The sequence below is a fragment of the Pantherophis guttatus genome, chromosome 14 (genome assembly GCF_059756535.1).
Source record: "Pantherophis guttatus breed Tessera chromosome 14, ASM5975653v1, whole genome shotgun sequence".
NCBI classification, from domain to species: domain Eukaryota; kingdom Metazoa; phylum Chordata; class Lepidosauria; order Squamata; family Colubridae; genus Pantherophis; species Pantherophis guttatus.
Genome location: NC_142076.1, coordinates 1,694,562 through 1,711,872, shown reverse-complemented (window position 1 = coordinate 1,711,872; position 17,311 = coordinate 1,694,562). Strand labels below are relative to the sequence as shown.

General features: G+C 46.7%; 1 long non-coding RNA gene across 1 annotated transcript; it reads left to right on the top strand.

The window, feature by feature from the left end:
- The first annotated feature begins 1,523 nt into the window (after nucleotides 1-1,523).
- LOC132712229 (uncharacterized) lies at nucleotides 1,524-3,873 on the top strand. Its single transcript, XR_009622894.2, has 2 exons — nucleotides 1,524-1,615; nucleotides 1,784-3,873. It is a non-coding gene; the product is annotated as an uncharacterized LOC132712229 (long non-coding RNA).
- Nucleotides 3,874-17,311: the final 13,438 nt, after the last annotated feature.

Here is a 17,311-nt window from a genome sequence, read left to right as displayed (position 1 = left end):
GAGGTGAGACCGGTGTGGTGGCCTCGGCTGCTGCCAGAGCCAAGAAAGTCTGGTCCTGCTTCACGACTTTTTCACCAGAAGGACCCACAGCTGGAGCTGACATTGGGAAGGCCAGGGAGAGGGGCCTTTGTTCTCCCTCTGGGTCTGGCAATTGCAGTTAGCAATAACACTTAGACTTATATACCGCTCCACAGTCTTTACACTGTCAGCATAGTGCTTCCAGCAATCTGAGTCCTCATTTTACTGACCTCGGAAGGACAAAAGACTGAGTCAACCTTGAGCCGGTCGGGATCGAACTCCAGGCTGTGGGCAGAGTCAGCCTGCAGTGCTGCATTCTAACCAATGTGCCACCAGAGCTTTTCAGTCCCAAGATAGCAGGTGATGCCTTGGACATCAAAGCCTCCGTGCTGCAGCTGGCTGGCTTCCCTGTGGCTCCAAAGGCCAAACAGGCTGTTCCTTCTCAGGGGGAATTTGGTTCTTTAAAAAAACCTGTTTTGAAAACATGAGTATCTAAATGTTTCCAGGACCTTAGCTGCATGCTCAGCCTCTCCCATCCGCTCAGAGAGCCAAAGGCCACCTGACATCCATTTTTCAGAGCTCAGGAGCATTTTCCAGCATTCTAATATTTATATATTTATTTACATATTGTGCTGGCTGGTGTCATTTCCCCCCCCCTGGTAACATTAAGAGCCTCTGTAACGTTAAAGCCACACATCATAAACTGAGAGGGTGTTAAAGTCTTTTGGCAAAGCGCCTGCTCGCTGAAGCCAGTTTTAAGCCTTGGAATATTTTCTCCCGAGATTTCTCTTTGGTAATGAGCTGATGATAAACTCTTCTTGAAGCATATGGATTATCTGTTAATGGCAGTCCTGGGAGAAGCGTTCACAAAGGATGTATTGCAAGAAACAGATTTAATTATGCTTAATGGGAGAAGTTAGTGCCTCCAAAATGCTGGTAGAGCCAGCCAGCTGGGGGGGGGGCTTCTGTCTACAGGCACACTGGACAATGGTGGTGGGTTTCATCCCAAGGGCTGAACTAAGAAGGAGATGAGAGCCTGCCAGAAAGTTTCCACATTCTCTCTGCATATTCTTCAGCAACTGGGCACTGTTCTTGGATGGCTGGTGGAGGGGGGTCCATAGGTGCCTGCTTTGGGGGGCTTGAAAGCAGCACAAAAGGGACTGTTAAGCAGAGGTTGGACTGCCCCTATATGCTGGCCCCACCCCTCCTCCCCCTCCTTGATGAAAGTCATGAATAAAGACGACCTTGGTACCTCCCCACCCTATGTTACATTAAAAGACCCGAAAGATTCAAGCTTGCTAACTTTTAGGTTTCATTTCATTTTTAAAAAGCAACTGTTTCAGTCTATTCCCGACTTAATTTTTAAATAAACTAGGAATTGAAATTCTATTTTGTTCAATTTAGTTTGGACTTGCCTAGACCAGAGGATGGATTTTACTTGTACTGTATGGCTCACTGAGTATGGCTCACTGGTTTGATCGAAGAATCTGTTTTATTTTTAAAAAAGAGATTAACAGAAAATTTTGGTTACTGGATTTCTCTCGAGATATGGATCTGCCTCCCTAGGGCGATAACCTGGGATTCTCGTGTCCACAAGGTGAGTGGTGATATACAGTATCCACAACCAAGATGGTCTGTCAGCCTTCTTAAGAGTAGGGGGCAGGCAGACTCCTGTGTCTTTCCCCTCCCCATTTCAGAAGCCAGCAAGCTAACCGGGAGCGAAAGAGGAGCTGTGCTAATCAAGAATTCTGCTTTACTTCCCCAGCACAGACACCCATCTACTCTCTGGGATGGGCTGACAGAAGAGCTCCGTGGCAATGATTCTTCCGGCGTTTCCAGACTTACAGTAAAGGCCTCGGAGAGCACAAATGGGTCACTGCCTGGAACCACAAGAACTCCCGACTTCTACAGCTTCTACAGCTCTCCAAGGCCTCTGACTGAAGCCATCTTGGAGCTTCAGTGTTGCCATGCTGGAGCTGAGGGATGGGGGGTGGGGGATTGAGATAGTTGGGACTCTGGAGCCAAAACAAAATACTTTCTCTTGGGAATCAAGGACATTCTCATACCTAGTCGGAAGAAGGATGTCACCAGGTGACCAGTCCGCATCGTGATTGGACCATTGTTTTAAGAAAGTGGAAAAACTTTTATTTTTATTTAGGTGAAAATCGCAGGAACCCTCAGAGTCAGTTTTCACCAGATATGTGCCAATATGCTATTTCCAATCAAGCTATCTTTTGAGGAATCCACCTGCCTCGGAGTATTGCTTGCTATGGGTCAATTACCTGGAACCCTGAGAGGCTCATCTTGGACTCTCTGCACTTCCTCGCTGTGGGAGGTCAACAGCTGTTTCCTGAAAATCCACATGCAGCCCACAGGCCTGGCCAAGGGGATGGGCAGGTTGGGCAAGCCACAGAGTGCTGGTCCTTAGGAATATTGGTTGCGGCTGAGAGGCTGCTTTGAGGGTGAGGGGTAGGAGTCAATGGTCAGGGACGGCATTTGCCATGGCAAATGGTGTGACAAGCAGGTTGTTTTGCCAAGTTGTTCTTTATCTTGGTCACTTGCCTGCTTGGAGGATGTTGATGAGCCATGGAAACAAACCAGAAAAAGGAACAAACATCTGGATGACCCAAATCGCCACTAGATGAAGAGGAGGAAGAAGAAATGAACAGACAACAATAGGGGATTCCTGGGGTAACCACCCCAGAGGAGCTGCAGGTCCTTTTCATGACCTGCAGATCAATCAAGAATAAACCATAGTTTGACCAAGTGGAACAGGTGGATTCCATGGGGATGTATGGAAGACTTCTTCTTTTGGGGTCCAATGACTTGTAGGGCACTGCCCCTCCAGAAGACCCAGGTGTTGCTTCAAGGCTGGTGCCACCCACAAGCCCTCTCTGCTGCCAACCCTTGAAATGGCTCATAGCTGCACCTTTTCTGTTCTGAAGGTGGTGTGTGTGTGTGTGTGTGTGTGACCCAGTTTCTGGTTCTATTCTTATTTTGGGGTGGGCAAGGGGCTGCCCCACATGAAGAACAGACCTCCCAAGTTCTCTATAAAGGGGAAGACTTGTCATTCTGTTCACTGTCCAGTCACTCGTTGAGGTGAATGGTCAAATTGGCTATTGCTTAACGCATTGTAAGCTGCCCTGAGTCTCCGGAGAAGGGCGGCATATAAATCAAATTAAAAAAAATAATAATAATTTGGATAAATAAATAAACCCCTCTGGAGAAGCCACAAAGATGCTCTGGGCTGCAGAAGCTCACTCAGGTGATGCTCACTTCCTTTGCCCCCCTCCCTCCCTCCCCCCCCGACTGTGGCAATGAAAGCTTTTGTGCCCCTCCTGAGCCCAGCCGGAATTATCGGGGAGGGAGGGAGGGAGGAGACGGTGCAGGTGAAGCCACATTGATCTCACCAGCTTCCAAATGAAAACCAGCGCTTGGACTTATTGCTTTCCAGCTAGAAATTTGATTACATTTTTCTGGGGCTGTAAATCTACCTCTTTTCCGGCAACGTTATTATTGAAGCCGCTGCTGAATTTATGTGACGATGGTGGTGCCAACGGGGTGGGGGAGGAGTCATATGTAAAATTTCATTGCTGGCTCTGACATTCCAGGAAGTTAAAAAGCGATTACAGGCTGTGCTTTGCCTCGGGACAGAATGACTCACGCTACGCAGCAGCTCCTCCGCCAAAGAACGGAGGGCTGAAGCAGGTGGAGGGAGGGGGGCGGGGAGGCAGCATTATGTCGAGAAGCAAAGGTCAATTACATTGGAAGGGAATCTATTCTGTTTTTAAAATATTTTTTGCTTACATTGCCATCCTTTCTCAAGCAAGCAAAATAAACTTCCACTTCTATGTATTTGTGGCATAATAAACTGCCCCCCAAAATGCTGGCAGGATGAAACTCCCCTCCCATTGCCTACTTATCTTCAGAATGAAGCCTGCCTGAGGATGCCATCGATGGGGCAGGATGTAGAAACCTGGGGCTTCTGCCAGGCCTGCCCTAGAGAAAATGGAGCTCCTCTGTGGGGGTGGGGAGATGGGGAGGGGCAGCCCTTGGGCCAACTGTCCCCAGGAAGAAGACATAAACTAAGGAGGGGGGATTCTCCTTCCACCTGGAAATGGTGCATGGCCAGGCAGGGGGAGTAATGACATTGGGGGCAGGGGTGGGGGTGGGTGGGAAGGTACCAGCCATGCTGGTATTGCCAGTCCAACAGCTCTGCTCCAGCCATGCCTCTTCCTCATAAGGAAAGATGGAGGCAAGAAGCCTGGAGGGGCTGGGGGGCAGTTGGAGGGCCCTTTCAAGGGGGCCTGAAACCCTGGCATGCCTAGGGACGCCCCAGGACAGAGTGGCCGGAGAAGCTGTACAATGGTGCTTAAAAGTGGGTGAAGGTTTTGGATTTTCATTATTTCTGCATAAATATCACTTAAAGCACGATCTGTTCCCTCCACAAATCCTAGACGTAAACAAAGAGATCTCACTTGAACAGAGGAGTCGAAAAGAATAGAGTTCCTTGATTTATTGAGGAAAATGATCCAAAGCTTCATATTTTGTGTGTGCAAAAGCACATCGGCCGTTGCATTCAATAACTGGTGTGCCCCCATCAGGCAGCAACAACTGGACAACTAAGCAATTTTGATAACTGCTGATCAGTCCTGCACATCTGCTTGGAGAAATTTTAGATCTTTCCTCCTGGCAGAACAACTTTGACTCAGGGATGTTGTGAGTTCTCATCACATGAACTGCCTGCTTCAGATCCTTCCCCAACACTTCTATAGGATTAAAGTCAGGACTTTGACTTGGCTGTTCCAAAGCATTCGTTTTCTTCTGCTTTATCCATCCTTTAGTCATAACTTGTGTGTTTTGGATTGTTGTCTTGCTGCATGACCCATTTTCTCTTGATTTTCAGTTCACAAGGATACGTCCTGGCTTTACCTGTAGAATTTGGGGACATGATTCAGGATTTATAGTTCCATCAATGGTGGAAGTCATCCTAGTCCATAGTCAGCAAAGCAGAACCAAACCATGATACTGCTATGTTTCACATAATGTGATAAGGTCCTTATGCTGGAATGCAGGGTTTGCCTTTCCCCAAAACATGACCATTTTATTCAAGCCTAAAAGTTCTATTTTGGCCTCAACCATCCACAGAATCCTCTTCCAGGAGTTTTCTGGCTCAGCCACCTGGTCTCTTTCAATCCTTACAGAGCCAGCAGCCGCCTTCTTGGAGTGGAGTGGCTTTCTCCTTGCAACACTGCCACACACACCATGCTTGTTCAGTGTTCTCCTGATGGTGATCTCACAAACACTGACATCTGCCAGTGCAAGAGAAGGCTTTTAGTTCACTAGACAATATCCAAGGCTTCTTTGAGATGCCTCTTCTTGGTTGTTCAACCTCTCCTGGTGAAGGTAACAATGGTGTTGAATTGTTCCCATTTGTACGTGATGGTTTATTCTCCTTTATTTGAGCCATTATACATTTCTGCATAGCTTGTTTATGGTTATTTTATGTGTTATTGTATCTTTGAGAGCTGCCCAGGGTTGCCACACATAAGATTGGTGGCAAGGGAGACCTGTTGGCTCAGGAGGTGTGCTCTCTTCCAGGAATGATACAATGGAAGAGTTTGCAAGACTGTCCATTGGCTGACAATGATCCTTCCAGCGGAATCATCTGGGGATGTTTCACCCAGCAGAGAACAGCCATAACTGCACTGCCTCAGATTTGAGAACTCCTGGAAGGAAGCTGAAGATCCTGGGGCTCGGGGAGTCTTCCCGTCCCTTGGCCTACTTCATGGAGAAGGACCACAAGGAGAAAGAGGGCTGCTGTGAGCGGTTGTGTAAATGGCATATAAACTGAAGGGATGCCAGTTCCAAGGCAAAGATTTGGGCTCTCCAGATGACGGATGCTGGCCCAGGAGAGGAGGCTCCTCTCTGTGAAGAGGCCCCTGCTGTAAATGTGTTTGGAAGAATGAGGCTTTTCTTATTGGGGTGGGCTGGGAGTGTGGGGGAATTTCTGAGGCTGCTGAGAGCTCTAGATAGCTGTCTTCTGGTTTCTCTTCCTGCTGTGATCTTTTAGGCTGAAAATGAAGGCATGTGTGGCATTCTCGCGCCCGGTGCAATCAAGGCTGACTCTGATTTGGGATTATTATGCAACTTGGATTGGCAGATCAATAGCTAAATAGATTCTCTGAAGAATCTTTGCCACCTTTGCTTAAATCTGCTTTATTTTATGCAAACAGTGAAACACATTGTATTGGTGCCCTATTTTCCCGCTCTCAAGGGAAACATGGGATTTTGCAGGCCCATCAGTGCTGTCCCTTCAGCAGCAAGCCAGGTTTGCCTTTCCTTGGAAAGGGGCCATTCTGGTCCTTTCACTGTCCCTTGGTGCAATTATAGAGGGAGGGCCAGGGGCTGCACAAGGGACATGAAACACCCACTGTTGGGGTGACCAGTGGCCCAAAGGAGGGTGGTGGTGACGCCTTTAGAAGGTTGCTAAATCCATCTTGCCCAAAGGAAGAGAGAAGGGTGCTAGGAGTGTTGCCCTCAGGGCACGAGGGGAGGCCCCATTTGGGCAGGATATAGGAAACAAGGTCACAGTCTGGAGAGGAGATCTTCTGATGACCCATAAGTAACAATGGTGGATTGTAGCCTGGATTCCCAGGAGGGAGGGAGGGGCTCCATTCCAGAGGGCCAAGTTGAGATGGTTGGGAGAAAGAGGGTTAAGAAGGCAATTCTCAAATGATGCAATTAGATGCTTTAGCTTGGTAAGATTTCTGTCTATAAGTGAGGAACAATAAAGGAAGGTAGTAATCCTAGGTGTCTTTCTTGCTTCCTGGGACCTGATATGGAGGCCCAGTTCTGGCAAGGATGGAAGCCCAGAGCCCACTGCCTGCTCTCCACAGCCCAGCCCAGCCCAGGAGGGTAGAGTGGGGGCTCCGAGTGACTTGGGCAGGCGAGGCTTAATTCAGCCATGTTAGTTCCTCCAGCCTCTGTGCAGAAGGTCTCAGACTGAGGTAATTCTGGAAGGAAATCAGGATTATTAGTTCTCCCCAGGCATTAATTCGGTAACATTGATCCTTTGCTTAGCATTAAGAGGGGCCAGGGATAGGGGAGAGAGGAGGGGGGTGGCTGGCAGGGACCTCCCTGCTCAGGCAGAAGACTCCTCTTCCAGCCTCTGTCATTTTTAACCAGCTGGGGGGGCTTTTGGAGCTGCAAGGGGTCCCCCAAGATACTTCTCCCAACACCTGTGTATGTGGGGGTTCCCTTGCTTTGGTCCTGGGGAAGGTAAGCCTCTGCAGGAGACCAGAGAACCAGGCCCCATAGTTTTCATCCCCACAAAGAGTGGGGAGGGTCATTCCTTCCTCCAGGGAACATCTGGGGAGAGCTCTTCTGGCCCCCTTCCCTCTCCCAGCATCCTCCCTCTGCCTCAAGTAGCAGCATCACTCAGTGCAGTGGAGTTATGGATGTTTGGGTCAATCTGGTGTTCCCCATTTTGGGTGTTTCCATGAACGATTTGGATGACGAGGTGAAGGGAATGCTTATCCAAATTGGGCCTGATATAGAGTGCCTTGGAAGTCATGTAATTAATATGAATTTGGACAGTTTAGAAAAATAGGCTGAAAATAACAGAACGAGCTTACAAAAACAAGTGCAAAGGATTCCACATAAGAAGCAAATATCAAACGCACAAATTTAGCATCAGGGATGCATGATAATATACAGTGCTTCTGAAACAGATCTTTCAACAGTAAATGACTGCAAATGGAATATGAACCAGCCACGTGATACGGTTTCAGGGAAGGCAAATTCAGTTTCAGGCTGCATCAAGAGATGTAATTTCCAAATTTCAGGGAGTAATCACTGCTCTGCTTTCATTGGTCCACACCCGGACTACCATTTCCCTTCAGAAGCCGAGTCTTTAATGCCAGGGCAATTGTGAAAAGGAGAAGAGCTGCTTGTTTGAATGATTGTGAAAAGCAGGCGTGTTGAGCTGTGCTCCAGAGGATCTGAGGATCCGTCTCCCTCCGGTCCCGGTTCTCAATGGAGGGGATCCCGTCAGTGCCTCTTAGTTTACGTTACTTTATTGTCATTGCACCTCCTACAACGAAATTAAATGCCATCTTCAGTGTACATTATAACCAGGAGGATTTTTCATCAGGTTCGCCTGATTCGCCAGTTGCGTCCCTTTCTGGATCGGGACTCGTTACGCACGGTCACTCATGCCCTCGTCACCTCCCGCCTGGACTATTGTAATGCTCTCTACATGGGGCTCCCCTTGAGGAGCACCCGGAGGCTCCAACTGGCGCAGAGTGCGGCCGCGCGTGTGGTAATGGGAGCATCATGGCGCTCCCATGTGACACCTCTCCTGCGCGAGCTGCACTGGCTCCCGGTGGTCTTCCGGTTGCGCTTCAAGGTTTTGGTTACCACCTTTAAAGCGCTCCATGGCTTAGGACCTGGTTATCTACGGGACCGCCTACTACCACCAATAGCCTCCCACCGGCCAGTACGCTCTCATAGAGAGGGACTCCTCCGGGTGCCGTCAGCCAAACAATGTCGGCTGGCGACCCCTAGGGGGAGAGCCTTCTCTGTGGGGGCACCTACCATCTGGAATGAGCTCCCCCCAGAGATACGGAGGATCCCGGATCTGCGCACCTTCCGCCGCGCTGTGAAGACCTTTTTATTCCATCAGGCGGGCTTGGCCTAATCTCTTCCCTTTTTAAACATGTAAATTTTAATCTGCTTTTTAAATTATTGGGGTGTTTTAAATTTGTCTGGGCCAAAATGATTTAATCTGATTTTATCTGGTTTTTTAAATTTTTTGTATCTATGTTATTTTATTGTTTGGCTGTTCACCGCCCTGAGTCCTTCGGGAGTAGGGCGGTATACAAATTAAATAAAACATAAAACATAAAACATAAACATAAACATAACTATAAAAATAAAACACAAACATACATCCTTCAGATTCTATACAATCGAATTGAAAACCCCTGATATTGCATTAATATTGCACTATACAGTAGAATTAAATATACTGTAGTTACTGCCCTGGGATAGAACCTGTTTTTCAGCCTATTTGTCCTTGTTTTTATTACCTTGTACTGTCTGCCAGAGGGTAATAGTTAAAAAAAAAAAAAGGGTGCCCAGGATGAGATGGATCTTTAAGAACGTTTTGAACTTTCTTAAGGCAGCGGGAGCTATAAAGCTCTTCCAAAGAGGGGGAGAGGACAACCATTGATCCTCTGGGCAATGACGTTGACCCTCTGGAGTGCTGTCCCATCTGCCACTGTGCCATTGGCAAACCATACATTGTTTTATTCAGTTATTGTTTCCTGAGAAGTCTCAGGTAGTATAATCTTAGGAAGTGCCACACCTGCCCTGTTTGTGGAGAAAGGATTTCCTCTCCTCTGTGGGTGGGGGGAGGGGGGAGGGAAGAGAAGGGGGCTTTCTTTTGACCCTCTTCTTGACACTAACCTCTTGGGTAGCGGGAGGAGAGCAACTACGCAGTGCTGACTGTGATGGGGATCAGGATGTGCCGGGCAGGAGCTGGAGGGGAAATGAATGGATAAGGGAAAGGTGCTCATTCTTTCCTCACCCTGGGACCTTCCAGGAACCCTGCCTGTCTTTGCACCCCCCCACCTGGAAGCTTCTCTCTTTCCTTCCCTTCCTTCCCACCCACTTCTCTCCAACTTCAGCATCTGTCCTCCTACGAAGACCGTCCCATTACACGAGTTCCAATATTTGCACAAGAGGGAATGTTGCAGGCTTGCATTCCTGTTCCTTGCAGAAGGCCAGATAACTCACAGTGCTGATTGAAACGTGATGGATGCCAGTTGTGTGCTTCGCTCTGAAAAGGTCAGAAGGCTGGTGAGTGGTGGTTCTGAGCAGATCCTTGGAAGAATAAGCTATTCACACATCAGCATGGAATTCACAACCTAATGTGAGCCATTGTGATAAAAAAATAAAGACGGGGTCAGCCTATTATCCAAAGCAAGACAAGAAGCAATAAAGGAGGGAACCAACCTAGAAATAAGGACAAATTTCCTGACAATGAGAACAATTAATCCGTGGAATGACTTGCCTCCAGAAGTTGTGGATGCTCCATCACTGGAAGTTTTTAAGAAGAGTTTGGGCAGCCATTTGTCTGAAATGGTAGGGTTTCCTGCCTATGCAGGGGGTTGGACTAGAAGACCTCCAAAGTACCTTCCAACTCTGTTATTTTGTTATTCACTCACTCAGTATTCACATCACTTCACTTCACTTCATTTCTGAGATTCATAATCATAATCATAAATTTATTTGTCAAGCATATATAAAATAACAGGTAAAAGTATAATAATTTGAATACATGAAAAGAGTAAGTAAAAAGGAATATTAGGACAGGAATGGTAGGCACGCTGGTGCACTTATGCATGTCCTAATCATGTCATATTTGGGCACACAAGAATCAGAGGGAGCCTGAATGCTTCTGATCATCAGAAAAGAAGCTATTAGGGGACCTGGCTGTGTGGATGCAGAATGTTCTACCAGCTGTGTCCTCATCTGCAGACAGAGCATCAATCTGCCTCCTTAGGAGTGTTAATTTATTTACAATAAGAAGTAGAAGAGAGCCTGCTTGGTGTAGTGGTTAAGGCATCAGGCTAGAAACCAGGAGATGGTGGGTTCTAATCCCACCTCAGGCATGAAGCCAGTTGGGTGACCTTGGGCCAGTTCTCACTTTCAGCCCCAGGAAGAAGGAGGCGGTGATGGCAAACCACTTCTGAAATCTTGCGAAGAAAATTGCTGGGCTTAGTCCAAGCAATCTCCAGAAGCCAATACTGACACGGAGGCATCCAAAAATAAAACGGAAGAAGAAAAGAAATCTAGAAACAGGGAAGACTACTGGCTTGGAAAACTCTGCTTTTGATCTCCTGTAGTTAATTGCTTGGAACAGAAACTTCGTTCCTCTCTCCCCTCACCTGCTCTGAGCATCAAATTCCATGGTTTGAAATATATTTGTTTATTTAGTAATCAATCAAATTTACACGGGTGCCCATCTCATAGATGTAACTCTGGGAGGCATGCAATCAAACCAACAATTAAATGTTCTTCAAGTCATTAAAAAACAATTATACGTACAAAGAAAGAAGATCATGAGAGGGAAAGTGTTGCACCGTTTGTGGGTAAGTGCGCCAGCTATCTCCTGAGTCCACATAAATGCATGAGCAGAATTAGCTGCATAGCATAGCATAGCATAGCATAGCATAGCTTAGCATAGCATAGCATAGCATAGCATAGCATAGCATAGCATAGTAATAGAGTTGGGAGGGATCTTGAAGGTCTTCTAGCCCAACCCCCTGCTCAGGCCAATGTGGATAGTCCCAGGATCGGGACTATTTCGGCCGGCAACATCCCATAGTAGCCTTAGAAAGGCATGTGGACAGAAAGGACAAAACCAGCCTCTGGTCTCCTCTCATCTGTGCATTGGGTTTTAATCCCTCCTGCTGGCAAGTCTGTTGGTTGAAGGAACTCCTCTGCCTGCCCCCCAGGTGAGGCCATGGAGCACTGGGTGGTGAAGTGGAAGGAAGGATTTGCCCTCCTGTGTTGCAATCAGTTGCTGGTGGGAAAAGAGGGGCTGAAGCTCACCCCCCCCGCCTCTGTTGGGGCTCTTCCCCCAGAGCTCATAGAAGAAGGCCTCCTCTTGGAAGATGCTTTTGCTGGCTGTGTGGTTCTTTACAGCCCTGGGGGCTCAGCTTCCTATTGATTTCAGAACCCATTAAAGTTTTTGTTCCAAAGAATTTTGTGCTATAAGCAGCTTTTTGCGGTTGCTGCTAAATCTAGCCCAGCAGCAGAGCTGAATTTGTGCAGCCTCTGAACTTGTGTGGCTTTGGGAGGGGGGGGGGATTAGATCTGATGCTTTAATGTGCTGATATTTTTATGACTCACACAGATCAAATTAATTTGTGCTTGAAAGGGGTCTAGCAATGCAGCAGGGGCTGCCATTTTGTTGAAGGAAGCTTTCCCTCCTCCTCCTCCTTTGGGGAGAGAAATGGAAGAGCTTGAACTCCTGGGCCAAATCAGAGCCATGCATGGGGAGCATCCGTCCTTCTGCCTCTGTGTTCCTTCCACTCCAGCCATCAGATGTGGATGCTCTAGGAGGGGCACAAGAGAAAGATACCCTGACTCATCCTGCTCTCAGCCTGGTGGCCCAGTGGGTGAGGGCCCAGAGCTGTTATCTTGCACCCCTTCTCACATCCAGATTACAGATTAACAGAATTGGAAGGGACGTTGGCGATCATCTAGTCCAATCCAAAGGTTTTTTTTATTGCGTCCCCTGAATTTCATGTTGGTCAGCATGCAAGGAACCCACTGCCCAACAATCCTGTGGGAGTCAGTATGGGATAAAGAGGAGCTTCTGGCTCAGCAGAGCCCCATTCTCAGGCCAGGCAATTGTAAATATGAGACCTCCAGCTGGGTTGCTTTCAGGACAGCCTGGCATCCCCTCGCTGGAATGCACGATGATCTCAACATTCAGGCTCCCGGTCTCAACATTTAACTGTACTTTAACTTTTGTGAACAAAACCCTAGCCAATCACTGAATGCGAAAGATCTTCAGATTATCCTGTAACACAATGAAATAAAACTACCATTTATAGCTTGCTATAAAATGTAAGATGGTTGTGAATAATGCATAGCTCCATTAGAGGTAAGAAAGACAGACAAAGAAGAAAGATTAGACAAAGGTGACATCTTTTTAAAATTAAAAACAAAGGGAAAAACCTATTAGAAAGAACTCTGGGTGCATTTTGTCTAGATCTTGCTGACCTAGTTGAGACATTTTCAGGGATCAGGCTTAGGGAGCAAAAGAGCAGGGAGATCAAAGAGAGATGCTGTATTTTCCAGAGAAGTGTGTTGTGGAGACTGCAGTCAATTCCAAAGGAAGTTTTATGGCACTCTGGAAGGAATGCTTGCTTTTCTGCCTGAAAAGAACCCAAATTAGATCTACCAGAAATGCAGACTTGTCACTGATGAAATCCGTGAATGTCTGAGGAGAAAGTTGCCCATTCCTGTGGGGATGAGCAGCTTTTCCAGAGAGCCTCACGGAATTCTCCTCTGTAAAATCTTCAGAACTAAATGGATTGTATCACAGGGCTCTGAAATCCTTAGCAGAGGTCATTGTGCAACTGTTAGGTGTAACCTTTGAGAGTTCCTAGAACAGCTGAGGATCAGAGGACCAGGGGGCCTCAACTTACAACAGTTCACTTAGTGACTATTCAAAGTTACAACGGCACTGGAAAAAGTGACTTATGACCGTTTTTCATGCTTATGACCGTTGCAACATCCCTGTGGTCACGTGGTTTACATTCGGATGCTTGGCAACTGGTTCATATTTACGACGGTCGCAGTGTCCCAGGATCATATGATCCCTTTTTGCGATCTCCTGAGAAGCAAAGTCAATGGGAAAGTCAGATTCACTTAACAACCAGGTTACTAATTTAACAGCTGCAGTGAGTCACTTAACAACTGCGGTGAGAAAAGTCGTAAAATGGGGCAAAACTCACTTAACAAATGTCTCATTTAGCAACTTAAATTTTGGGCTCAAGAACATAAGTCAAGGACTACCTGTACTGTTGCTATTCTCAAAAAAATGGAAGGAGATCCCAGGGAATGACAGACTTGTCAGCTCCACACTGATTCTTGACAGGCCCTCAATCAGGTTATTAAACAGCATGCTGTGAAAATGGGGTGAAATGGAAGAACCTGAGTCAGCAAACAAATTGTGCCACATCTCCATTTTTGACTGAGCTCCTGGCTTAATAGCTTGGAGGAATGATGCGGTCATAGTATAACTTGGCCCGATAAAGAATTTGACAGTTTCTCATGACACCCTCTTTAACAAACTAGTAAAATGTGGGCTAGAGCAGAATTCCCCAACCTTTCTGGCTTTGAGAACTGGTGGGTGGGGGAAACGGGATGGTTCCATGCAAGTGACCCACAAGTGTGCACGCACGCACAGCTCCATTTGCATGAGCGGTGTGCATGCATGTCCATGCAAACGGAGCACACATGCCTGCACTTGCGCAAGTGGGGATCTGCATGTGCACAAGTGTGTCTGCCGTTTCCTCAGCCTGGTTACAAAACAGCTCATGTCCCACCAGTGGCCTGCGGCCAAGAGGTTGGGGACCCCTGGGCTAGAGAGAGCTATGATTGGATGGACTCGCAGTTGGCTGAATAACAACAGAAGTAGCTCAATTTTATTGGCTGGTCCTGGGCTCTAGGCTGTATTTTGATCAATGTCTTTGATGAGAGAATTGAGGGGACTCTTAGTAGGTTTGCAGGTGTCAGAAAAGGAGGCGTGGCTAATGCTTCAGGTGAAAGAGAAAGGTTTAAGGAAAATCTAGACCAGCCTGAGCAGTGGGTTGAAATGAATCAGGTAAAGGTTAACAAAAAGAAATGCAAAATGCTGCATCCGGACAGGAAAACTGTAAGGCACAAGTATCAGATAGTGAAATTCCAGTTTGTCAATGGCACATGTGAAAGGCTTGTGGGCATGTTTGTCGATCACAACTTAAGCACGAGCAGCAGAGCAATGCAGATTCCAGACAGACCAAAGCTATTTGGGATGCTGTAAACATAATGTATGCAAAGATTCAACCAACTGATTGACAAGGGATCACAATAGGAAGGCGATATCAGGTTTCGATGTTATCTCAAAATAAATGAATTTCCAAACTGCCAATCTTTGAGGAAACTTTCTCTTTATTGAGCATAGTGATCTGTCCCTGGCTCTTTCGCGGTCAGCACTGACCTTTGCCCCCCAAGCCCTCCCTTTCCGATCCCCAATTCTCTGCGTCTCATTGGCTATCTTCCAAGCCACTCTCTTCATCCCATCTCCGTCAGATCACAGGAATGTCCCCCCCACTCCCATCTCCGAGGAGACAGAATCTTCAAAGGAATTAAGTAGGCAAAAGTTCAAGCTTCTCCTCTCCTTTTCATATGTCAGTGCTGGAATGCTGACAGGCGATTGCTGGGATGAGCACAGAGCACCCTCAGAACCTGAGCCCAGGGCCTTGTAGCATGCATAGAAGGTGCTTCTTCTGGATCCCCAAAGATAGCAACAATCCCAGGCTGATTTCCCAGGCAGGGGGCTGCAGCTTGGTCTCCGAGGGGTAGCATAACATATTCCCATGCTGCAGAATTGGACACTGGAGGAGAAAGAAAGGAAGGAAGGAAGGAAGACCCTGCAGTGTTTCTTACCCTGGGCAATTTGGAGATGTGTAGACTTCAATTCCCAGAATTCCTCAGCCAGCAAAAGAATTCTGGGAGTTGAAGAAATTGCCACGGTTGAGCAAGAACTGCTATAGACAAATCATTCTCTTATTACTGTTTAAATTTGTCCCTCCCTATTTTTATGGCAAATTCTATTTTTAATCGCAGTTTGAAAAAAAATCAGGTTATTATTCATTATTAGCATTGCTAGAAATAAACTGAGTTGAGTATTTTGGGGCTGGAGCATAATGCAAACATCTGGACCGACTGTATCCTGCTTTTCTTGCTTGGAGAGAGACTGTACTTGTCCCCCCTTCCCCCCACATCTGTTCATCCCGGATTTAAGAGGTGGGAGTTCTAGCACAGCCTTTGCTGGCATGACTGCTCTGCTTTCGTAGGTTTCCAATGCGGAACTGATTCTCTTGAGATGGTGACAATTGTTGGTGCTTCCTACAGGTGAAATAAAATAGAAAGTCTTTTTCACTTCTACCTGCCAAACATTTATAAATTAGACAAAATTCTAGCCAAACCCGCAGGAGTTCTTCAAAGACCTTCAGTCAGTAATAAATTATAGATCACAGAACTGTGTCAAACATTAGCTGCTTTCATAATTTCTCACTAAAAAGGACTTAGGCATCAATTATTTCTAAGCTTCTGCAAATATAAGCTTCCTAGATTCCTCTTTACTGAAACCCAAGAAGGCTTTCTTAGGGCAAAGAACCTCAGCCAAAGATTCTGCTTTCCTGACTCCAGATAGATTTTTTTGGAACCCCAGTGGATGTGGAAACATTTGCCTGGATCAATCAGGCAGTTCCCCAAACAGGGAAAGAATTCAAGGATTCTCTTGGCCCCTTATAACCCATGTTTCCTCTTAACTCTGACTAAATCTTTATAACTCCCAGCCAATGGTGGCTGTGGGGAAGAGGCCAGGGCCACAAGCCAATTTACACTCTGTAAATGGATATAACCATCCTAGAATTCTGACCTTAATGCTCTTTCCCACCTATATGGTCCAGGTACTCTGTCCGAGAGCTGAAAGGTGAATGAGGAGATTCTGTTTCTTGGTTTGTTAGAGCTTCTAGAGCTTCAAGGTTGACTCTACTTTCCATCCTTCTGAGGTTGGTAAAATGAGGACCCTGATTGTTGGTGGCAAGAGGCTGACTCTGTAAACCATTTAGAGAGGGCTGTGAAGCTCTATGAAGTGCTATTGTTAAGTGCTACATGGATTTTCTGATCTGGTTCCTAGTCTAGTGAAGGGAAGGATCAGGGGAGACATGATAGCAGTGCTCCAATATTTGAGGGGCGGCCACAGAGAGGAGGGGATAAGCTATTTTCCAAAGCAGCTGAAGGCCAGACAAGGAAGAATGGATGGAAACAGAACAAGGAGAGATTCAACCTAGAAATAAGGAGAAATTTTCTGACAGTGAGAGCAATCAACCAATGGAACAGGTTGCCTTCAGAAGTTGTGGGAGCTTCATCACTGGAGGCTTTCAAGGGGAGATTGGACTGCCATTTGTCAGAAATGGTGTGGTCTCCTGCTTGGGCAGGGGATTGGACTAGATGGTCCCTTCCAACTCTGTTAATCTAATCATGTCCTCCTGGTGTGGATTAGAAACTTGGAAAACAGATGCCTCCACCTGTTCCAGATTTTATAAAATAAATGGACTGAAACACATGATTTAAAAAGTACTCTTCTTCTGCAGTCATGATCAACAGAAAGTAAAATTGTTCTACTTAATTCTGCTTTAGTCAGATTATTTCCCAGTGCTGTCCAACTTTTTTCTTTGGCACATCCTTAAAGAGGGTTGCCTAGAACTGACCCAATCAGTATTGGCAACAGACAACTCAGACCATCTATTTGGGCAGAAGTTTCCCATTTAGGAGAGACCCACTTAGTCAAGACCAGCAGAATCTAATGCAGCATTTCTCAGTCTTGGCAACCTCAAGACATGTGGACTCCAGCTCCCAGAATCCCCAGCCAGCATGTCTTTAAAATTGGCTCTGTTGAGAAACACTGATTTAATCCTTCAGCACCAAGGACAGCGCC